General features: G+C 42.2%; 1 protein-coding gene across 3 annotated transcripts in view; it reads left to right on the top strand.

The window, feature by feature from the left end:
• The window catches only part of BRD4 (bromodomain containing 4), a 108,434-nt gene that overhangs the window by 10,924 nt on the left and 71,975 nt on the right, over positions 1-25,535 (top strand). The window contains exon 1 of one of the 3 annotated variants that reach the window (XM_089661276.1): positions 22,656-22,751. The exons of the other annotated variants lie outside the window; for them this stretch is intronic. The gene's annotated coding sequence lies outside the window, so the exon portion shown is untranslated. Of the gene's footprint in view, positions 1-22,655; positions 22,752-25,535 lie in introns of those variants that run through there. 3 annotated transcript variants of the gene reach the window in all.

Genomic DNA, 25,535 nt, shown 5'->3' with positions numbered 1-25,535 from the left:
TTACAATGCTTAGACAGGGCAATTTGCCTTGCATCCCAGTTTAGTGCACTCTAAAACAAACTGAAAAAAGTAGGATAGGTTGCATTTTTATGCATCACACAACATTGCAATATAGTGCATAGAAATTTAATATGTTGAAATACTTCACAAAAAAGTAAACCTTGTGAGGCGTTGTATCAGTGCATGTCATCACCTTTTTTTTCCTTTTTGCTTCAATGAGATAAATTCGGGTAAATGGATGTTACTTAGTTTGCGTACACCTATGGACTGTTTTACTAGTCCAGGATTTTGTATGTATGAAATTTATATACTTTTTGCCTCACTACACAGTCAGGAAGGTCAATCCAATATTTCCTGGTATGTAACTTTACAATGTCACTTGTCTGTTAATGAGATACTGAATCAGCAGTGCATTGCGTTAATGCGTATTCATAGTTCATGCTGGAGATGTGATGACAAGGGAAGCTGCTAAGAGGAAAAAGGTAGTAGTAGAGCTATTTTCCTGGTTCTACAGTGAGGAACAGAAGTATTTGAACACCCTGTGATTTTGCAAGTTCTCCCACTTAGAAATCATGGAGGGGTCTGAAATTCACATGGTAGGTGCATTCCCACTATGAGAGACAGAATTAAAAAAAAAAAAATTCAGGAAATCGCATTGTATAAATAAATTCTTTAAAAATCATGCAATGTGATTTCCTGATTTTTTTTTTTTTTTTTTTAAATTTCTCAGAGTGGAAAGCGCCTACAATGTGAATTTCAGACCCCTCCATGATTTCTAAGTGGGAGAACTTGCAAAATCGCAGGGTGTTCAAATACTTTTGTTCCTCACTGTATATTGTGTGAGAGGCATGTAACAAGCCTATCTGAACAGAATTACAAGTTTTTTTTGTTTTTTTTTTTTGTTTGTTTTTTTTAGCAAGTTAACGTTTCACATATATGAATTTGGCGGATAGACTTAAGTTGCTCGCTCTTTAAAGAGGATGTCAAATGTGGAAGTTTTTCCCAAAAAAGACAGAGGGCAAAGGTACTAGTAATGCCTAGGTTCCCTGAAACCCATCTTTTCCCAACTTATGAATTACTGTGCCTTGTACAACGAGGTCTTTGTTCAGGAAGCCATCCAGATAGAGGGAGCAGGACTTTTTCCTCATGTCAGAGCTGCTTCCCCTTCCTGGCTGATGGAGAAGTAATCAGGCAGGGGAGGTGCAGTTAGAAGAAGATAGCCTTGCAGATCATCAGGTACAGCTTCCTCTCCAGCTTGGGAAACCGTGAGCACAGTTATAATTTATTAAATCACATTCAAACCTTGTGATATTAGCAAAGGAACTGTACTCAAAACTGTCTGACCTGGTACCTGGGCAAAGGAAATACATTTTTATTCCTAAGTAGGAATTAAGACTGATTAGGCACACTTAATATTTCTAGATATTCACTGTAAAATTAAAAAAGTTTACTTTTTGAAGTTAGTTGAACTTAAAGTGGAGCTCCACCCAAAAGGGAAGTTCCGCTTTAAGGATTGGCACCTTTGGGGAGCGGGTACCTGAATTTGACATGTACCCGCTCCCTCTTCCGGTCTGATCGCCTAGGCCAGTGGTCGGCAAGCTGCGGCTCGCGAGCCACATGCGGCTCTTTACACATTTTAATGCGGCTCTTCTGTGTGCCGGGTGCCCTGCTCCCCTCCCTCCTCTCGGGCGGCCGAGGACTCTGCAGCTAGCCCAGGAATGATTGGCCAGTCTCGCTGCCACTCACATCCTGATAGCTAGTGATTGGCTGTCAGGATGTGTGTAGGCGGGGCAGTGTGACGAACGTGAGGGGAGCTAGGCTCCTCTCACAGTCCGCCCTGAAGACCGGAACGGCGCGGGGAACACGGCGAGAGGAACGCGCGGAGCAAAGGTAAGTGAATTGACACAGGAGGGACTTGGCTTACTACTTGCTACTTACTACTACTATATGAGGGATGAATTAATATGGGGGATGAGTTACTCTGTGGGGGATGAGTTACTCTGTGGGGGATGAGTTACTCTGTGGGGGATGAATTACTATATGGGGGATGTATTTTCAGTTTTAAAATGTGGCTCAAAATAAATTTCAATCGTGGTTTTGGCAAGATTTGGCTCAGTTGAAAAAAAAGGTTGCCCACCACTGGCCTAGGCGATCAGAAACGGAAGGTGTCCTCCCTCCCTGTAGTCTTTTGGGACACATGACAGTGCATGCGCACTGGGTAACCGGCTGTGAAGCCTCAAGCTATCACAGCCGGGTGCCCACACTGAATATGCTGACCACCTGGAATACAGGACGGCTGGTGAAACGAGCTGCGGGGGACACACCACGGGACCGAGGTGCAGGTAAGTAGCTATTTTTTTAAAAGTCAGCAGCTACAGTTTTTGTAGCTGCTGCCTTTTATTTTGTGATAGGTCGAGTGGAACTCCGCTTTAAAGCTGTAGTAGAAAAAAAATTGGGTTCCCTGCAGGTTTATGCCTTAATATGCTAGTATGCATCGCATGTTAGCACATAATGACATATTTACTATTCAAAGGAAGTCCTCCAGTGGTGCTCTGTCATCACTGACATGGCTTCCATCTTCACCTGGTCTTCCTGGTTTGCAGCCTTCGGCCATTTGAATGATGATGTCACTTATGCGCATGGGAGCTCTGGCTGCGGCATGGAATTCTGCAGCTTACTTTGTACCCTGAATGCAGAGCCTCACTGTGCGGGTGACGACATGGGCTATTGCCAATGTGAATATCTCCTAAACCGCGCACGTTTTAGTAGATATTTATGACAGACCCAACCAGGACGGGCTTTTCGAGGGGACTGCAGGCTAGCCTCTTGCCTACTGATCATGGCCCTGGCATCTGAGGAAGCTCTATTCTTTGGGAGGTGTTACCTGGGGGACCTTTTCCTTAGAATTCAATTCATGTGTCCCTGAAACATACAGACTCTGAGAACTAGAGGACCAGGATACAGATTTTGAGTCTCTGTGCTCAAACCAGCATTGCTACTTCAACCCTGTCACCCCTGTCCCTCCTAGACTCTGAGGCTTTAAGCAGATGAAAATCTGCTCAAAACAACCTGATGCTGAGGTCTCTTGCTGTAATTTGTGTTTAATGTTGTATATTTGTCCCATTGTTGAGTTAATAGAGTCCCCTATTTGTTTCTTGGCTAGTCTTCCTGGAGGTTCCTACATGATGGGATTAGTCTGGAGTCAACGTGACCTTGTTATCTGATCAGTGTGGGATGTTTCTTCCAATGTGTAATGTTTGTTTTATTCATGTGGAGACTGCCCCTATTGCTGAAGTGTACAAAAACCTGTATTTCTGTTCAATAAAAAGTTCAAGTTGCACCTAAGCTAGTGTTGTCTAGTCCTTGGGTGCAATGCCCAGCTATAATGCCTTGTTCCTTTTGTCTCAGTGGTGAGGAAGCAGTTCTTTGGCAGAAGCACCCAAGTGAGGTGCAAGGCGGTTTGTCACAATATTTTTTGGACCTTCAGATAAGCCTGATTGTAAGCTTACTTTTTCTACCATTTTTAAAGAGAAAAAAGTCAATTATGTGAAATTATTAGAGCTAGTAGTGTTGTCAGTAAATTCTGCAAATGTTTACTGCATCACTTCCACAAGGTGAAGAAACCTTGTGGAAGAAGCAAGGGAGGGTTATAACACCTGAAAAAAACTTTTGCCATCTATGTCCCACTGCAGAGATTCCCCTTCACTTCCTGTTCCATAGCCAAACAGGAAGTGACAGTAAATCCCTGCGACATAAAGGGAATTCCTTGCGGACCCCCAGGTCACCAGAATTAGTGTCCCTATTGGAAGATTTTATCTTGTTTCTGGGGAAAACACAAAATTCAGTATTTTCTTTTGCTTTCAATGATCATGCTAAACAGGGCAAATGGAGAGGGTGAATCTCCCCCTTGGGGACACAAACAGCAATAAAAACTGACAGGCTTTCTAATCCCTGTCCATTCTATACAAAAATAAAATTAAGTTTTGCCTTTAGTTATACTTTAAACACCCAAATGATTCTGCTACCCATCGTGGTGAGGCAGCTAGTAGATCTGCCTCCACTGACATCAACGATGGGGCACTATTCCTTCTAGTATTTCCAGTGAAGGGGCACTATTCCTTCTAGTATTTCCAGTGATGGGGCACTATTCCTTCTAGTATTTCCAGTGCAGGGGCACTATTCCTTCTAGTATTTCCAGTGCAGGGGCACTATTCCTTCTAGTATTTCCAGTGATGGGGCACTATTCCTTCTAGTATTTCCAGTGCAGGGGCACTATTCCTTCTAGTATTTCCAGTGATGGGGCACTATTCCTTCTAGTATATCCAGTGAAGGGGCACTATTCCTTCTAGTATTTCCAGTGATGGGGCACTATTCCTTCTAGTATATCCAGTGCAGGGGCACTATTCCTTCTAGTATATCCAGTGCAGGGGCACTATTCCTTCTAGTATATCCAGTGCAGGGGCACTATTCCTTCTAGTATTTCCAGTGAAGGGGCACTGTTCCTTCTAGTATTTCCAGTGCAGGGGCACTATTCCTTCTAGTATATCCAGTGCAGGGGCACTGTTCCTTCTAGTGTATCCAGTGCAGGGGCACTATTCCTTCTAGTATATCCAGTGAAGGGGCACTGTTCCTTCTAGTATATCCAGTGCAGGGGCACTGTTCCTTCTAGTATATCCAGTGAAGGGGCACTATTCCTCCTGCTGACAACATGCAAAATGTAATTTTTCTACCCCCACTGACCACCAATCCTGAGGCTTTATTTTCTCGCAATGGCGCTGGGGCATATTCCACTCCTGCTGGCCACAGTCTAAGGCTCCTAAAGTCTGAAGGACAGTGAACTGGCCCTTGGTTTAGAAAGTTTTGAGACCCCTGCTCTATGCCACAATCTCAGTGGTTTCCATTGTGTTAGATCTGAGCTGCTCCATCCTTTGAACACCTTGTGTCATGGAAACTGGTAATTGAAGAGGCAGAGCTTTAGTTCATTATCAAGCAGTTTTAGCTTTCACTTGTAATATGAAACATGGAATTAGCTGTTGTGATTGTTTCTTATTGTCGCTATACATTTCATCAATCACTTTCATTGAAGTTCATTTCTGGGAAGTGAAAGTTGCCTGCAATTTGTAGTCAGCTTCTGCCATTCACTAGAAAAATGAAGAGTGGAGTCTGATTAAGACCTCATTGTCTAATTCCAACCTGTCTTTTCCCAATCTCCATCTTCTATCATTTCCTTGTTGCCCAGCTGAGGTCCTGAGTGTTTGTTAGAGTGAGGCTGGCTGTGCATAGCCTTGTATTTTGGTTCATGCAGCTACTTCAATGCTTGTAGCATTCAGGTTGCAAAATTAAAGTGTTTGTCCAGCCAAAACTTGTCTTTAGGATTGCCTAAATTTGAGAAGGTGTATATACATCCGTGAGACGAGAGGGTCAATTCACTAAGAGATAAATGCCACATGAATTTGAGTTAAAATAACGCCTGTTTGCTAGTGACTACTACTTTTTAATTAAATACACGAGTTATATACCGAATGCCTTTTAAATATGTTTTGCATTACTTAAATTTTGCAGGGTTGTTTGTTTTTTTTTTTTCTTTTCAGGCTAGCACAGTGGCAGACAGCAAAATGTGAAACTAAGAAAACGTTCTAGTGGGCATTCGTTCACAAAATGATCTCCCTCCTGATTAAATGCTCATTTATTTTCATTCCTGACCTCAGAGGAGAATGCTAATATGTTGTATACGTTTCACTTTTTGGCCAGTGCAAAGTTCCTCTAAGGCCCCTTTCACACTAACAGTCCGATTTGGGTTCGCCTGTCAGTTTTTCAGGCAGGCCCGATTGGACCATCCATAGATCTCTATGGACTGGCAGGTGTCAGCGGACAATTGTCTTCTGACACCTGCTGGCATCTGATCCTGTATGTCAAAAACAGACTGATGGGGATCCATCCCCAATCCGTCTGGCAGATCGGATGACAGTCGGGTGGAAACACAGGCGGTCCGTTTCCATCCAACTGCCCCATAGGAAGAAGCAGGCTGTATCACAGACCTGTCATCCGCCTGCTCAGCGGAGAGATCCCCAACCCCCCCCCCCCCCCCCCCTGCTGAGCAGGCAGATCCGCTGACTGGTCCACCCCGTCTGAAAGAGCTTAAAGGTTATTTTGTAAATTTCTAAAATACCGCCAGCAAACACCAGGTGATGAACACAGAATGTGTTTTTTTTTTTTTTTTTTTTTTTTTTTTTTTTTATTTTATAAATTGACTTCAGTGATTTATCTCATCATCTTTTTTTTTTTTGGTGGTATTTATCTATTTTAACAAATGTGTGGTGTTTACCTTGCAATCAATATTTTACTTTGGTGAATTGACTATTATCTCGTGGTATTTTTGAAAAATGAGTCCTATTGCATGTGGTAACCTTTAGTGCATTGACCCCATAGTGGCCACCAGTTGCCCAAAGCTGAAAGGGTGGACTCTGATCCCATATTCGGTGGCAATTAAAGAGGGATTTTTCTGTGGCTTGACAACTGCATTGGAAAAGGTACATACATTGCTAGAACATAAGAAATTGCCTTTAAAAAGTTAGTTTGAAACTGAACTTTGGGCAGAAATTCTCTAACATACAGAACTGGCAGCCTCTTTTGATAAGGGGAAGTCTTGTTAGAGATCACAGCTATGAGACTAGTAAAATGTGAGGCATGAATCACTTTGACTCACCGTCGTGACTCAAAAAATTCAGTTTATTTTGAATTGATCAGCTAGATCTTAGGTGATCACAGAGAGTAGTGACCTTCAATGCATCCAGGAATGCCATAAAGAATTCTAGGTGAGATTTGTTGCTGTATTTAATCTCCTGTGGAGCCCATAATTATTATTGTGTCATGGGCGGTATGATTTAACAAGCATCCGTGTAATCAAGCTTTATACAGATGAACTAAATGACTGCCTTAGAGCTATAGAAAGTTTCTATTTGTTGCATTAACTTCCTGGAAGCTCTGCCCTGGTGACTGAGTATTTACTGAACAATCGAGGAAGTTTTCATATTTATAAAGCAGACACTTTGCCAACTTCAGCAAAAGGGGTGAACAATTGACTGAGGAGTTTGAGCCAGTAAGTCCAGCCTAGGTCAGTGTGTATATTTCCACTGAATAGCCTCCAAGGTAAGTCGGATGCACACTGGTGTGTCTTTATTTTTTTTTTTTACCCCAGTTCATCCCAGCGGGCTGAATGAAAAACAGATCGCCGTACTAACAGAAGCAATGTTAGTGCAGTAATCTCACTAACGATGTTTGGCCAGTGTGTACCCAACCTCAGAGTATAGGTAAAGCCAACACTTTTGTATTCGAGTGGGGAGGTGTTAAAACCCCTGTCAGGTGGTTGTTGTCTGTATCTTATTGGGATAATTTCCCTTCATAACCTGTCCTGGAGACACAGGTGACCACTTAAAAGTTTCAGATTTTCTCTCAATTTCTGTTTCTATCAGTGTTCACCAGAATAAATAGAGGATGAATCTCTCCAGTAGAGACACACGGTAATAAAGACTTGACCCTGGGTCTGACCTTTCCTTATTTTACCCAAAAACAATTGAGTACTGTCTGTATTATTATTATTATTATTATTATTATTATATATATTTTTTTTTTTTTTTGCAATAACATCCAAATTTTCAGAACAAGTTTTTGGTGTGAGCCCCCTTCAAGGTCCAAGCAGTAAAACTTACAAACAAAATGTTCCCTAAGGCTTCTCAATACCTGTTCTATGTGCAGGATTCCTTTGTTTTGGCCCTGAGCTGTGTGCAGGCAGTCCTTAGAAGTGGATACAGATGCAGTGGCTGCATGAATACAGCTGTCAGTTTGTCAGCCATACAAGAGTGGTAGCATGGCCCTGAACACTAATGGTGTGCATTGAGGGGAACCTCGCCTGCACCTCTGTCAAATTTTGACTTGCAGATGTGTTGATGCAGCCTCTGCTTCCACTTCTATAGGGTGCCTGCACACCACTCAGGGTGGTTACAGCTGCCAAAACAAAGGCAGCCTACATGCAGGGCAGTTGCTAGGGCCTGTCTGAGGCTTAACACACTAGTAGAAATGTGCATCCTATTATCTCAGAAACAAATCACAGCCCTCACTATGACAATAACTTTATCAGTGTTTTCCCTCCATAATAATTGTACCATCTATGTGCAAGCATTTTCAAGTTTCAGTGTCTACCTTCTGTATTGTGATAATGCCCCAGACATGAGTCCTGGAAACACTGGTGCCTCTGCAGGTCAGGGATTTATTCATAAATGTTGGACACAGATTGGCCCCTGCTGCACACTTTCCTTGTGACTGCAAAGGTACCATGTCACAATCAGATTACATGAGAGAGGAGACTGAGGAAATATAGGAAAGTCATTTGTTGGAGCAAAAGGACTGCATTTTATTGATACTAAGATGCATTGCCCTTTTCTTTCAAAATGTTTAGGCTGTTTGAAGGCAGAGTGCCTTGACTTTGTGTTAACACACATTTGTTAAAGCAACGCAGTAGTATGAATGGACCCTACAGGAAATCTGGGACAAATATACAGCAAGAAATATGAGAATTCCTGAATTGTACGCTTGCTTGCTCATGGTCAATGATTCAAAATACCAAAGTTATTGAAGGAGAAGGCAGAGTCCACGCCCTTCATATTCTCTCAGTACAGGTTTACACATCAGGGCATTTTAGTTACTGAGATTCTGGGAGTTGATTCACTTTGTTCAGCAACAACCATCATTCTGTGAGAAATTCACCCGCAATATAATCGCCAAAGCTTCAGTGGTACATCACCTCCATCAAGCCATAAAAGATGATGCAACACAGAAGCCACTAAATGAAATACTTGCATCAGATGTTGATATGCTGTTTTCTTACATAACACATTTGCATCTCATTGTCATTTGCTTGTATTGATAGCTGGGTGCAGGAAAACAGCAGGGTTTTTACACTTTTAGACTTTGGAGGTTGTGTGTATTAGGCCTTGTTGCCTCCTGTATCCTAACACAGTAGGAGTCCACTTTGTCAGAATACAATAGTGCAATTAAGTGTGTGTGTTTGGGGTGGGGGTCAGTTGAAACCTGGGTTTTTTTTTTTTCTCATTCAGCCTGAACTTTGAACAAAAAACACCAAAAAACTTAGTGTGACAGCCTAAGGTAGAACTATAGGCAAAAGTTGTGGTGTGTGTGTGTTTTTTTTTTTTTTCCCTTTCATTTTGGATAAAGCAAGGGGTGGTTATAATAACCACTATCATTTTTTTTTTATTCACACTGTGTGTCCCTTTTTGTGGAGTGTTCCCTTCGCTTTCTGTCCCATAGCCAAACAGGAAGTGAGAAGAAATCCCAGCAAATTAAGGTAATTCCTTGGGGACCCCCAGGTCACCAGAACTAGTGTCCCCAGTGGAAGATTTCCCCTCTATTACTTTTCTGGGGACAACCCAAAATTTGGGTTTTACTTTCAATGATAAAGATAAACAGGATGAATCTCTGTAACAAGGACACAGACAGCAATAAAAACTGACGGGGTCTAATCTCTCTCTACAATAAAACTAAAATCCTTTATATTAAATTTATCAGCTCACAAACTCTCTGGCTGAGTCAAGTTATTTTAAACTTCTAAAACGGAACTTATTCAATTGTATATTTAAAGCTAAAGTTCAGGTATGGATATTTTTGCATAGTTGCATTGGCCTAGCTTGTGCGGAACAGCTGTCCTGCTACTTGGTAATTACATGAGATCATCTTGCTTGGCACCATTCAGAGAGAACACCTTGTATTTTCACAGTGTATACAACATGCTCTCTGAATGGATGAGGTGAGGCAGGGACGGCACAATCTTAACCTCGTCCAATTAGAGAACACTTTGCATTCATTGAGAAAATGTAAAACCACCTCTGGTGCCTGTGCCAAGCAGTCAACCACCTGCGTTCACAATGCATCAGGCCACTCAGCCCAGGAGATGGAAGCAAGTGGAGATCACTGGAGTAGTGGTGTTCGCTTGAGTGAATTTGAGCTTCAGAGAACAGTTTGCATTCATTGAGGAAATGTGTTCTCTGACGTCTGGTCTGAGCGACCACCTGTGTTCACTAAGCAGCAGAGCAGCCATTCAGCATGGGACCCAGAAGCTAGCGGTGAAGGTAGAGATGCTCTATATATATATATATATATATATATATATATATATATATATATATATATATATATATATATATATATATATATATATATATATATATATATATATATTTTTTTTTTTTCCTTTCATCTTCCATGGGGATCCCATAGGTATGGCATATGCATACGTATTGTTCTAAGCTGTATCATTGTGACAAAAATATCCATACCTTAATGTACACTATATAGATATGCCTTGTTAATATTTTCATTTCAGAGGTTTACAACCACATTAATATAAATAGGATTGTTAGTGACTATAAAAGTTTTAGAAACCTTTTATCTCTTTACTTTTATAATTAAGAGCAGCAGCATCTGCTTGCTTCCTACTTGACAGTACTGCAGTGACTGCAGCCCCTTTTCTCAGTGCAAGTCTGTGGGCCAGATCTGACCTGATTGATAACCGTGCTGTAAGGCTGTTTGAAACCAGACTGCTGAAACTGATAATGCATTGGTTTCAAGTATCACTTGCCATTATTGGGGCAACAAGATGGGCTTAGGTGGTGATTGCTTCCTTTTAAGCTGTGTAATAGGGGAAGGGACCAGACTTGAGTGCCAGAGAGATCAAAGTCGCACTACACGAACAGAACGGTCTTACGTTCGTATTAGAATAAAAAACGTGACACTTGCGTTTTTGGGGCGGCTCTATTGAAGTCTGTTACATGCAAAACACAATCTGCTGTGGAGAACAAAAAAGTCCCTGACCCTTTCAAAAAAAATGCATAGGCTCAAAATGCACAGATGTGAACTAGATCCATAGGAAACCATGTTAAATGGACGATGGTGTGTTTTGGCAAACTGGAAAACTCGCTGAAATCCGTATAAGTGTGAACCTAGGGTTAGAGGTGAGAATTTCCCGCTGGGGACACCTGTTCAGGCAACAGCTGTATAAGTGGGCTATTCCCCCCACTTTATAGAGATTTCCTCTCATATCTTGTGTCCCTGGCACAAGGCAGTAAATAGTACTTAGTACTTATAGGGGGTTGTAACTATTCCCTACTCTATCCAAAACAAAAAAATCATTTTGACTAAGCAAGGTGATGTCCAATTTAGGAACCAAACATTTGAAAGACAAATCCTAGTGGGCCAAAGAGGAAAGAACTGGTAGGAGCAAGAATAGATATGCGGATGACTTGGATGAGGTGGAGTTATCCTTTAACTTTATTATTGATTTCTGCTTTAACGTCTGCTCCTGTTGCACTGTGCAAAGTAGTAGATGGCTGTGTAGTACAGAGAATATAAAACAAGTCCATACAGTTGTGTAATAAAATGTAGCAATAACAAGTAACCACAGGAAAGTGAGCCCTGCCTGTACAGGCCTACATTCTAGATTATTACATAGAATTATTGTGATCTGATGTATGTTTTGTTGTCTCAAGCATTTTTCCTTGTTTGTTAAGTTAACACTCTGGGCTTCTAGCTTTTGGTGCCACCAAAGTGGTGTCATATGGAGGGATGGGGGTTGGGAAAGCAGAAGCCCTTTTGAAGTGCTGTAGCCTAGAGAGGAATTCCTGACATAACCCCTCTCCCCTTCACCTGCTGGCACTAAAATAGTCATTCCTTTGGTTGCTTTGAAAGGGATCAGAGTTTGCAGAGTCCTCATTTTCAAAATGTTTTCAGACCATGATGCCAGTAGTGTGCAAATGAGGGGACAGGGCAGGGCTCGACTTATGTTCCTGTAGTCTGTATTTGCATAACTCCTTCCAGGTTTTGTTTGCATTAACGTGACCCTGTGCACAGGCTGATCAAGATGCCTGCATTTAAGGGAAACCTGTACTGAGAGTTGCCACTTCTTACCTTCTCCTAAAGAATGCTAGCTCTATGGGTTTAGTACTTCAACATTACAGACCTAGAATAAGGCTTGGTTGACACGTATGCATTTTGCGTTTGATGCTTTCTCCAGTGCTTTTTGCAGCTTTTTGCGTTAACGCGTTTTTACCGCGTTTTGCCTTTTTGTTCAGCTTTTCTTTTTTTTTTTTTTTTTTCCCTTTTTGTAAGTGGATTTTTTTTCTGCAGTGCAGAACAAAAAAGCAAAATGTGGCAAAAACACACTAGCATGCATTTCAGCAGCTGCTCCATGGAACTCTATTGTAGCAAAAATGCTGCTTTTTCCTTTTAACCTCTTGCCGTCCGCCTGCTGTTGATAAATGGCAGGGCGGTGGCACTCCAGGGGCGGGTTGCCGTTCATAAACTGCACCTGCCTTTTCTAGCTGTGTGCTCTCCCTGGGAGCGCGCAGCACCGCGATCCGGTGCCCGCTGTGTGTTCCGGACACAGTGAAACACCGATCGTCGGACGGGACCTCTGTACGAGGTCCCGATCATGTGATCACTGATTGGCGAATCAGTGATCACATGCAAAGTAGTAAGCAAGATGTCACTTGTGACATCATTGCTTACTACGTGTGAAATCTGTGAATGATCACAGAGATCACATGGTACAAGGCTATTCACAACAGCCTTGTACCATGTGACAAGCTATGACCAATAACGGCTCACTCAGTACTTCTCAATGAGCGCAAGAATGCAGACAGAGAGAAAGAGAAATGATTGCTTTTACATCCTATATGGGTGTAAAGGCAATCAGTGTAAAAAAAAAATCTTCATCACCCCCCACAAGTAGTACAGTGTCACCATGGTGATACTGTACTGGTAGGGTGACAGTATGTAAAAAAAATTATAATACAAAAAAAATAAAATGTAAAAAAAATGTTTAAAAATTATAATTTTTGGTTATAAACTAATTTTGTATTTTTTTTTTTTACTAAAAAAATAACGGAATAAATTTTGGCCAAGATTTATGATGAATTATTTATTTGCAAAATTTTATAAAAAAAAGAACACTTTTCAAAATTTTTGGACTTTTTTTCATTTACATAGTAAAAAAAATAAAAATCCCAGTGGTGAATAAATACCACCAAAATAAAGCTTTATCTGTCTCAAAAAATTGTAAAAAATTCATATGGGTACAATATTGCATGACCGCGCAATTGTCATTCAAAGGGGGTAAAGTCCCTGACCCTTTCCAAAGACACAGCAGCTCAAAGCATAGATATGAACATATTCCATAGGAAACCATGTTGAATGGAGTGTAGTGCGTTTCTGCAAACAGCACTAAAAACATTGGTGTGAATGGAGCCTAAGGCCTTGCACATTGCTGGCTAAAAACTCGGCATTTTAAGGGATTCAAGCTTTTTTTAACTGATCTAAATGCAGTCCATTGTTCTCAATATGCCTGTACACACAGGTGTGTAAATGTGCTGCGTATATATGAGTTTAAAAAAAAAAATGCAGACATTTGAGTTGCCGGTTAGTATTTTACATATGCGTACACGTGTGTAAAATATTACTTTGAGGAGGTTAAAATTCCGTTCTGAGTGCTAGAATTTTTTATTTTGCTTGTCCAGGAATACTGATGCTCAAACATTAGTACTGTGTGCAAGTATATTAGAAATTGATATCAGAACTATTTTACTTGTACTTTGGCATTGAATGAAACTATAAAATCAGTTGAGCAACTCAGATTTTCAAGTCAACTGGAGTAGCCCCCTTATTCCTTTCAGATCCGCTTTATTTCAAAGTTTTGTGTGTTCAGGGCAGAGTAGAGGGATCAGATCACCTGTCAGGTTTTTATTGCGGTCTGTGCAATAAAGGGAGATTGAGGAGATTCACTTTGCTGTTTGTTCCGTTAGTTATCACCAAGAATGAAAGAAAATCACAAATTTCACCAGAACAGGAATAGAGGGGAAATCTTCCAATGGAGACACTAGTTCTGGTGACAATGTGAAATCTCTCACATTGGAGGGATTTCCTCTAATTTCCTGTTTTTGGCTATGGGACACAAAGTAAAGGGAAATCTGTCATGGGACACATTGCAAAAAAAAAAAAACTGACTGGTTATCACAAGCGCTTACTCTAGCCAAAGTTGGGATGAATAGAGGAAGTTTTCTCATAAAAGGCATCATCAGCACAAGGGACATGTCCTACTTACTGTAGGTTATGTCCTTGTGCTGATTTTTTTTTTTTTTTTTTTTTGAGCCTGGAAAGCACTGCACCAGCAATCAGCAGGTCTCAAGTAGACTGTCATTTTATCTGCTTGCCTGTGTATCCTATACAGGCAAGCAGATACAGTCTGACAGGAAGACTCCATGAGCGCTAAAAAGCACTGTGGTAGTTCGCTGAGAACAAAGTCTGTCGGGACTTGTAGTTCATTCATTCACAGAGCGCAGCGAGTATGGGAAACATCTCTCTGTACTGCTGTCATTGGGGGGGGGGGGGGGGAGTCGGGCTGCACTATTGGGAACATATAACATGAATGGATGGAATATGTAACGTGTAACATGTTCCCAAAGGTAAACTTATTGTTTAAAACTAGGAAATGTTTGCCCATCAGGATGCATAATTTAATAGTCTCACCGTGGCACTTAGTACTTCAGGGATTAGGGTTTAGTGGGGTGATACTACTTTTGAGAGGCTGTAACACTGTTATATATTGGTGCACCACATCTGCAGAATTGCCTGAGGGGACCTCTTTTCATTTCTCTTTTTTTCTCATTTACTTTGTGTGATGGAATGACCAGCTTCTTCAGCATGTTCAGAATGTTCAGTTGCAATGGGGTTTTCCTGTAGAGGTTGTATGTTTGATCTCCACAGAGTAATTTTAAAGTAGAACTAAAGCCAAATATTGCTCTTCACGTCCTGTTCCATAGCCACAACGAGAGAGGAAATCCCTGCAAAGGCTTCATGCACATGGACGTTAAGCCTAAAATACACAACTTTCTGGCACCCGGGGAGCCACAGGTGCCTCGTACAGCCAGATATACAAGTGATCAGCTGTATGTGGCCATGCTCTAGAAACACAGATGACTTCTGCATTGGCGATTACCCACGCAAGTGTGTCCAAGCTGGACCAATGTAACTATGTATAAAACATCCATTCCCATAAATCTTCTTTAATGTCATAAATCAAAAAAATGCAGTGCAGTACTATAAACTCAATTATGGTGCTACTAATATCCAATTTGTATAAACTAATCGTGAAACCAGAATTGTGTTTAGTGACAATGTGTGTTGTATCAAATATATATCAACACATACATATGAATACCTATAAAACTGCATAACAGTGCAAAATGAATAGTGTACACAAATATCAAATGAGATGTTCTAAATAGTGGACTGTCCCTTTAACACTCCAATATCTTCACATGTGCTTGTGCAGTATATCTCCTGTGCATCGTATACCAAATATACCATCAATAAGTGTCCCACAATTATCATTTCAAAATAATGGTGACCTGTCCCTTTAAATCCACTGTACTCCAGGTGAGTCTGTAAGATCACGGTACTGTAAACACATGTATAGTGCTCCTGTGTCAGCCCTTAGTGCTCCTGTGTCAGCCCTTAGTGCTCATCCACCTCTGACACACTATTGCGCTCACCTTCAAGTTTGACCTGAAATACCAGGTCAAACTACACTTTTCCCTTTTAACCCGCCAGGGTATAATGGTACCAAGATCTTCACCACCATCGGCACTTAAAATCTCCAGAACGCTCCACAGACCTATGAAAAAAAAATGATCCATATAGTGAAGTATTGCCAAATAAAACTGACTTTATTAAAATAATCCAATACACTCACATTTAAAAGTGTCCACCTGGGACACCGCAGAGTAAAAACTCGCTATATTGTGTAAGTGTAGGATAAAGTGCAGGATTCCCTTATCCAAAAAGGCGGCATGTGCACTTCTGGTTTGCGGATTGACGTCATTGGCGTACCCTACGCGTTACGTCACGTCATGTGACTTCATCATATGTACTGTGTGTTTATAAAAGATGTTGCCTTTTCTCATGTGCTGAAAATAAATAAATTAAAGATGTTGAGGTTCTAGGTTGGTTTTTCAGGCCATGTGTCTGTGATTTTTGATGGAATGTTTTGGAAGGAAGAATTAGAATGTTTACACATTGTTTTATGGCAGCAATACACAATTCAAACCCTTTACACAAGTTCTATAATTCTCATTGGTTTATATTGATCACAGCTGTATGAATTCTGAGATCCCCTGTTTTGCTGGATGGTTGGAGGTCTTTTTACATGTGCATTTAGTTATTACATTTGAAAGCAGTGTCTGAGGGAAAAATGATTTAGTTTGTCTTTCATTCTTATCAGTTATGTAATGTATTCAAACCGCAAAGGAGAACTGATGGATATGGAGGTATGCAGGCAATTCTCTAAGACATGATATTTTGAGGCAGTTGTAAGCATTTGTAAAGTAATGGTTTTTTTTTTTTTTTTTAAAATAAAATAATAAACATGTTATACTTGCCTATTCTGTGCAATGGTATTTTTTTTTTGTTTGTAATTTTTTTTAAGCAGCTTTTCAACCCTGCTAGGAGAAAATGTGTCCAGAAGAGCAGAGCAATCACTTTGTGTGCATGAGGCCCTAGAGCAGGGGTCTGCAACCTTTAAGACATAAAGAGCCACTTGGACCCGTTTCCGAGAGGGAAAAAAAGACTGGGAGCCGCAAAACCATTGCAACATTTAAAACAAATCCGACACTGCATATATTGCAAAAAGCGCTCTGGTCATGAAGGGGGTTTAAGGGCCCAGTAAGCAAAGGGTTAATCAGGGCCACAGTGTATCGTCATAATCACAATCATAGCCTTAGGTCAGTGGTGGGCAACCTTTTTTTTCAACTAAGCCAAATCTCGCCAAAACCACGATTGAAATTTATTTTGAGAGAAACATTTTTAAAACTGAAAATACATCCCCCCTATAGTAATTCATCCCTCACATAGCAATTCATCCCCCATATAGCAATTCATCCCCCATATTGTGTCAATTCACTTACCTTTGCTCCGCACGTTCCTCTTGCTGTGTTCCCGCGCCGTTCTGGTCTTCAGGGCGGACTGTGAGAGGAGAGGAGTTCGTCACGCTGCCCCGCCTACATCCTGACAGCCAATGTTTGCCAGCGGGCGCCCGGCACACAGAAGAGCTGCATTAAAAGAGCCGCGGCTTGCCGACCCTATTGCCTGTCACCTGGTGGGCAGTGTGCTCCGGAGCAGCAGGAAAGGTGAAAAAGAGCCGCGGGTTGCCGACACCCGCCCTAGAGCAAAAAAGACAATGTTGCATATAGCAAATTGAATTGCACATACACTCCCCCCCCCCCCCCCCCCCCCCAAGCTCCTAGAAGCTGTTATCAGCTTTTTTTTTTTCTGCTCCTAGAAACTAAATAATGGTATCCTATGTTTCCATGCACACAATTTTAGGCTAGTAGCGTTTTTCAAGCGTTAGAATTTAGGAGCAGAAAATAAATTGTTTTTGGGAGTGTTTTTCCAGCTGAAAAAAAACCCGCTATATTCTACTAAAGCGCTCCTAAGGCCTCTTTCACATGGACGTTCCACCCGTGTCTGCCTACCCATTTTCAAGCGGACCTGATTGGGGCCTCCATTCTCCTCTGTGGAGCGGCGGGTGTAAACGGACATGGCTGTTTGCACCCGCCGACATCCAATCCAATCTGACCTGCAAAAAAGGGATGGATGGGGATCCAATTCCCCTTGGATTGGATCGGGTCGGCTAGAAACAGGTGGTCCATTTTCATCTGACCACCCATTGATCTGTCATCTGATTGCTCAGCAGAGAGATCCCCTGCTGAGCAAGTGGATCTGCTAAAGGGGTCCGCCCATGTTAAAAGACCCTAACAGATTTCCCCCCCCCCCCCATACATGTACTATAAAAACGCTAATGCTCTTAAACCACTCCTACAAGCCAGAACAAAAATGCTTTTATTTTTTATCCCAGATTTTTTTTTTTTTTTTTCCTAGCGTTTTTGAGCTTATATAAACACACTAGTGTGCATGGAGCCTGAAGCTAAAACCTATTTGGCTACTGCAGGAACGACACCATTTTTTAAAATACCTTATTAGACTTGTACATTATGCCAATTTTTAAAGTGTGTGGGTTTTTTTCTTACATTGCACAGTAAATAAAAGATATTTTTGTATTTCTTTACTTGACTTCACCTCAGTCCAAGTCTTTTGTAGGCCATTTAATTTTTGTATGAGTTTTAAATGAAGCATGGTGCAGCAGTCACATTTTATTTTAGGAGATGACTTTCACCACTTCTGGACCCCATTAATAAAGAGCAGCTCCTTTCCCTTTCCACAAACCGCACAACATTGGTGACAACACTCCTCTGCAGTGGCACTTTACGTTTCGTTAAACATATGGAGCTTGACATATCCTAAGTTGTGTTCTCTGCATACTTCTACAAAGAACACTTTGGGAAAGGTGCAGTCACATGATTGGTCATGTGATGAGAAGATTCCCTTCTCTTTTTCCTCCAGTCATTATAAACAAGGAAGATACTGTTTACATTAAGCAGTAGTACTGTAGCAGATTACATATTGCTGTTTATTAATGGGCTTTTAGTGTGATATCCTCTCTCTAATCTTTGTGTGAGACCTTATTTATGTACAAATAACCGGTACTCAAATATACATGGTAGTTGTGGGGGATCATTTAAAGTGAACCTGTGCCCCTGATAGGGTTGCCACCTCATCCCTTTAAAAACGTACATATTAATTACACAGGTTCTGAGGCTACGTTGATGCAGATAAGGCACTAAGTGAGTTTAATTACCACCTTAATCAGCCACAGAACCCGTGTAATTATTATTATACAGGATTTATATAGCACCAACAGTTTGCTCAGCGCTTTACAATATAAGGGAGACAATACAGCAACAATACAAGAGGGATAGGAGGGCAATGAATGTGTTCGGTTTTAAAGGGATGAGGTGGCAACCCTAGCCCCCGATCGTTCATGCTAAATGGTAAAAGCATTTCACAGGCTCATTCACACTTGCAGCAGCCCTTGCTTGTGCAAGGTGGATTGCGGTTTAGAGTACAGCTGAGAGGTCATAGGTCATCTTCTGTCTGCTTTAAAGGATAAGTTCACCTTTGGGAACATGTGACATGTTCCACCCATTTTTATGGTGGAACATGTAACGTTCCCATAGCTGCAGTCGCATCCTCCGACCCTCCCTGTGACAGTACGGGGAAAAGTTTCCCCGTACTATCTGTCAAATTTGAAAACAGCACAGCCGTGCGGAGCTCCGCCCACACAGCTGAGTCATTCATTCACGGACTTCCATGAATGAATGAACTGTAAGTCCCAACAGCCTTAGCAGCGGTGGGCTTGTAGTTTTCAAAGAACTACCACAGTGCTGTGGAGTGCCATGGTAGTTCATTGAAGCTTCCTTTCAGAATATCTGCTTGACCATCTGTACGGCAAGCAGATATTCTGACAGGTCTGCAGAAGACCTGCATGGCATCAGCCATGTACCGATTGCTGGTGCAATGCTTTACAAGCTCCTTGGGACAAAAATAATAAATGCACATTTATTTATCTGCAAAAAATGTGCATTTATTGATTTTGTCCAAAAGGTGAATTTATCCTTTTACCTTTTAAAAGTATGCACTACTGAATGCATTACCCTTGGTTGTAGATTGGACCCATTCAGTTGAATAGGTCATGTTTGGTAGCTGTGCTGCCTGCTGAATGTGACATGGGGTATAATTTTTATTCCTTGTTGTATAACAGCTGATCTCCTGCTGACTGTTTTCAGCCACTTCATGTCTACATGAATGTTCTCCAGCAATATCAGTTTACTTATGGTGATAACAGTGGACCATGGCTGTGTAATGTATATCTGTGTGGCTTTCCAGTAGAGTACCTCTACTTTTATTGTGAAAAATAAAAAATATCCTCTGGGTGATCCATGTGTATTGCAAGGGATTTAACAAACATTGAAGCAGCTTCCTACCTGTTTTAGCTCTGAAAAACTGCTGTTTGTTCTTCTATGTCTTTGGGATTCTGTCAATAGGAATGATTTGATCAGCTGATGCGCTTGCAGTGTTCTAATGCGGAAAGTTTCACGGTGTGCATCCCTTTAGAAGGGATTAACCCTTTGGAACAGGGGTCTCAAACTGGCGGCCCTCCAGGTGTTGTGAAACTACAAGCCCCATCATGCCTCTACCTTTGGGAGTCATGCTTGTAACTGTCAATCTTTCAATGCCTCATGGGACTTGTAGTTTGGCAACAGCTGGAGGGCTGCCAGTTTGACACCTGTGCTTTAAAAGTACCTTGGCAAAAATGAAATTATTTGTGCAGAGGATGCCTAAATTCTGACTTGTATCTTAGTGCAGACTTCTGGGAAAATGCAAATCACACAAGCAGGAAATGACATTTATGATTATTATACAGGATTTATATGGCGCCAACAGTTTGCTCAGCGCTTTACAATATAATGGGAGACAATACATCAACAATACAGTTCAATACAAGAGGGATAAGAGGGCCCCGCCCCTTGGAGCTTACAATCTAGGATATTTGTGGTCTACTGTATACTAGTGGTGTACAGGTGGCCTTCAGCTTGCCATATTGCTGTGAATTCTACAGACAATTACTGCGGATTTAAAAGAAAAGGTGTGTTTTTTTTTTTTTTTTTTAATAACAATAGATTACAATAAGGCTTCTCTAGCATTTCTATATGCTATGGTTGTGTGTTTTTTTTTTTTAAATTTTCAAATTTTTTTTCCCTATGGTAGTGGACTTACCCTTCAAGGCCCCATACACACGGACATTTAGGGGCTCAAAAGTGCTGAAGTTAAAAATTCTCTTTACTTGGTCTCTCCGAATGGTTGTACTCATGTAAACACAGGTGCTTCCTTGCAAATACCGACACACAGGAGCATCTGTGTTTACTTGTGTACTCCTGCAGCTCTCTGGGTGTGGGAGAAAGTGCTGGGAATTTTTTATGTTGTTGTTGTGTGTTTTGTGGGTTTTTTATTTTGGTAAATTCTTTTTATTTAATTGTGGCATAAAAACAGATACATAAACATGTTTTGAGTCTCTAAACCAGTGGTGGGCAAGCTGAAACTCTCCAGCTGTTGTGGAACTGCATTTCCCATGAGACATTGCAAGACTGGAAGTTGCAGTCATGATGTGTAGAGGTATGATGGGACTTGTAGTTCTGCAACAGCTAGAGGGCTGCAGACTGCCCACCCCTGCTCTAAACATCTGTATGCATGAGGTCTTTCTCTAGTAGGAGAGTATCTGTTTAGGGTGACCATGCAGGAAGATTGGGCGACAGAGTGTTGTCACCCTATAACAGGAAGTGCCTTCATCGTAGGATCACCAGGAATTTTAAAGCTTTAGTAAACCTTTTAAAATTTTTAACCTTGTACCTCCAGGTAAGTTTTGCCTGTAGGTAGAGTATCTCCTAAACATGCACTGTTGAGGAGATCTTCACAGCTGTTGCAGCCTGTGACGTTGTCGACATGTGCATGCTGTATTGGGGGTATAGAGTGTACTATGGAATGGAGAGTGCTGGGCTGCCCCCCCCCCCCCCCCCGTGGACGGCATCGCAGCATGCCCATTCAAATGGCTGGAGCCCACGAACGCAGAAAGAAGATGGAAGCCCTGCCCCTAGTGCCTGTGCATCACCGGAGGGCTGTATTGCAGAGGTACAGTGGCTAAAGCCAGGGCCCACCTGACTGGAGTTTGCATGTTCTCCCTGTGCAGGTTTCCTCTGGTTACTTCCCACACTCCAAAGCCATGGTGCCAGGTGAATTGGCTCCTGTCTAAATTGGCCCTAGTATGTGTATATATATATATATATATATATATATATATATATATATATATATATATATATATATATATATATATGAGTTAGGGACCTTAGATTGTACACCCCTTGAGGGTTAGGGACTGATGTGAATGTACAATATATATGTAAAGCGCTGTGTGGATTGCTGGCGCTATATAAGTACCTGTAATAAATAATAAGTTGGGTCATATTGGGTTATGGTGCAGACACATTGGAGTCCTGCAGGCGGCCCACGTTGGTTTCGGCCAGTGTACTATCTAGTTTTCCTGCAGGACTTTCTTGTGTATTTTCTTCTCTTAGTTTAGCAGGACTATTGCTTTAATGGAAACTAAATTGAGAAAACGACTTCGGAAGTGATATGTGGTGATTTGGTTCCGCATAATCTTTTGGAATAAAAACAATCTTTTGAAATGGAAACAAAACTGAAACATTTGTTGCGAGAAGTAACGCAAGTACGCAATTCATCTTCCTGGTCCGTAGTGCACACTACGTTATTTGTGTAGCTGCTCTCTTTGCGTGCAGCGGGCGTCCGCAGTTACATGTGATTGCATCACCACGCTCCTGCTGCGCATGACGTCACTTCCGCGATGAGGCGTACGCGTTCGTGAATCAACTGCTTTACGTCGCCAGCGTGACGCAAGGTCGTATCTTCTTGAGCACACAGGCCGGCGAGGTCCTGTTCGGTAACGCTGTTTCCGTAGCGTAAATTCCTTGTACGCAATTGGCGCACAGAAAGCAGAGGAAGTCTTGCGCTGTTTCCGTAGCGTAAGCGATGTGAATACGGCACTTGCGCTTGCGGCTCGGTCCGCAGCTGCAGACGTTGCGCAGTTTCCGTAAGGCCGGATCTCCTTGGCGGGCCCAGTGTCGGACGGTGAGGCGGCTGCTGGTGACGCGCTTCGGGTGTGTATTTGTGTTATTCGGCGGCGGGGCCCCGCGCTGTGTATCGGTGGGCTGAGCTTCTCGCCGTGTCCAGGGCGGAATACCGGGGAGGAGGAGCCGGGGCCTGGAGAGCAGCCCCGAGCCGGCGCCATTTTCTGGGAGAGGAGGCCCGGGGGTGGGTTTATGTGTGTTCCCGTCTGATATGTGGCCAGAAATCCGTGTAGTTGGGGGTTATAGGCGGCGGTGTGGAGGGGCCAGGGAGCCGGGACAGGGCCGTGTTCTAGGGGGGTCATTATGTGATGATACAATGAGGTGACACTGCAGAGAGGGGGAGGGGCTGCTGTGTGCATGGAGGAGGCTGGAGATCACCTCAGATCTGCATGGAGGCGGCTGGAGATCACCTCATATCTGCATGGAGGAGTCCTTACAGCCCCCTCCATATATTTCTCTATAGATAAGCAGTGTTCCCAGCCTTTGTCTGTGCACTGAGGTTGCAGAAGTAATGGTTGGGATACTCCAGTCAGTGTTCAATGGCAGTCCTGCAATAAATCCCCTCCATGGATGCAGAGCACACTCTTATTGTATGGATGGTGTCCCCTCCTGAGCAGTCCTCTGTTTGTTGTGGGGAGACCTTTATAAAAGTGGTGTGTCAGGTTCCAGCTCTGTCCGGGGTCTGTGTGTTCTTTTGATTTCCTCTGACGTGTTCTTCCTATCACACAGGAGTTGAGCTGTTTACTATTGTGTCAGGTGAATGAAAACAAACCGTCACGGGTGCTGTGAGCTCAGGAGAGAGCTAGAACTGAAAGGATGGATATGGTGAAAGTGGAGCCGGCTATCCTCCTACCGCTCTGGAGGGTGCACTCCGTGTACGGCTCTCCCGGGTTCCTCCTGTGGTTGGGTCCTATCAGAAAACCAGCACAGCCTCGGGTAAAGAGCAGAAAATAGCTGTGGTGCTGGAGTGTCTTCTGTATGTCTTCATGGCCATGATGTGTAGTATTTTGATGCAGGATTCCATGCAAAACTGAATTCATTTTTTTTTTTTTTTTTATGTGTCCCATTGCAGAGATTTCCCTTCACTTCCTGTCCAATAGCCTCTCAAACACCCCATTTCCCCTCTCTGATCACTTCTCTAACAATGACATATAAAGCCATCCACAACACAGCCCCAATTTACATAACTGATCTTCTCTTTATATATCACCCAAACCGTACTCTCCGCTCCTCGCAAGACCTCCTACTCTCTAGCTCTCTTATCTCCTCCTCCCATGCTCGTCTCCAAGACTTCTCCAGGGCGTCACCCATCGTCTGGAACTCTCTACCCCAATCTATCACCTACTGTAGTTGCCTTTCGGCGATCACTGAAAACCTTTCTCTTCAGGGAAGCCTATTCTGCCCTCTGCTAGTTCTGGTACCCTCTACTCTTCCAACCACTCCATCCCCCACAGTGACTACCTACTGTACCATTCACCCCTCCCTCCTAGATTGTAAGCTCCAAGGAGCAGGGCCCTCAGATCCCTCTTGTATTGAACTGTATTGTCTCCTGTTATATTGTAAAGCGCTGAGCAAACTGTTGGCGCTATTTAAATCCTGTATAATAGTAATAATAGCCGAAACAGGAAGTGAGTGGAAATCACTGCACATTAAGTGAATTCCTTGGGGACTCCCAGGTCATCAGAACTAGTGTCTCCATTGGAAGATTTCCCCTCTTACTTTTTTGTGGACTACCCAAAATTTGAGGTTTTTGTTTACTTTCACTTTTAATGATAATGGTAAACATGGGGAATCTCCCCAACAGGGGCAAAGACAGAAATAAAAACTGACAAGCAATCTAATCCCTCTCCACTCTACCCAAAACTACAAAAACAAAGCTTTGCCTTTAGTTGTACTTTAATGTACAATTCCAGGTGTTTTGTTTTATATCTGTTTGATAAGTGCAGTATACCTGTTCATTTTGCCAGAAATGTGATCGTAAAACTTCTTGCGCGGTCTGCCTGTGCACAAGGAGGGGTTGTGGAGAGGAGGAGAGGTTTGTGCTCTTTATAATCCATCAGAAATGAAGTTGATAGGGCTGACACCACATTCACTTCAGTTTTGCAACCACATTGTTTATTTTGCTGTACTTGCTGCATGTGTAAATGGATAAAACCTGTGGAAATGTGCATGTATTGCAGAGATGTGCTTGAGAAATAAAATACAGCTTTCCCTGGAGTGCATACATGTAAACAGGAAGTGGCTGCAGGAGAGAAGGTCAGTACCACTAAGATGCTTGCACCTTTTTTGTTCTTTTTGCAAGTAAGATGTGCAATAAGACCCCAGATATCTGCTCTACTCTGAAAAGCATGAGAGATTAAAAAAAAATGATTTCTGCTTTCCAAGGAAAAATGGTAGTGTTTACATCTGCCATAACTGGACGTGACGTCATGACGTCGTATCCGGCCTCCCAGAACCATAGAGATGACCACGGACCGTCTGGTCCGGCAGCATCCCCGGATCTGATCCCAGGCTCTCTGATCGCACAAATGGCTCTTACATTAGAGGGAATTGCTGGCACCTACAGGCTTCATCCCGGTATAAGCACAGAAAGTCAAGGACTTTCACCTGTCAGGAAGTGGTTAATGTAGAACTTCAGGATTTGGGGAGAGTCAGGAATAGGTATTTCATCATCAAAATCAGTGCTTTATCAAATTTTTATTTTTTTTTTTCATATCAACTTCTGGGGAATCCTATTAGGCAATTATTTTACTTTATTTGCAGTTATGAAATTATCTTCATGTAGTGCTGAAACATGATTTTCAGTATCCCCTA

This window comes from Staurois parvus, unplaced genomic scaffold (genome assembly GCF_062004578.1).
Source record: "Staurois parvus isolate SC_StPar_1 unplaced genomic scaffold, SC_StPar_1.0 ptg001328l, whole genome shotgun sequence".
Taxonomy (NCBI): domain Eukaryota; kingdom Metazoa; phylum Chordata; class Amphibia; order Anura; family Ranidae; genus Staurois; species Staurois parvus.
Note: the sequence above shows the minus strand (reverse complement) of the source record. Positions and strands in the feature narration are given on the sequence as shown.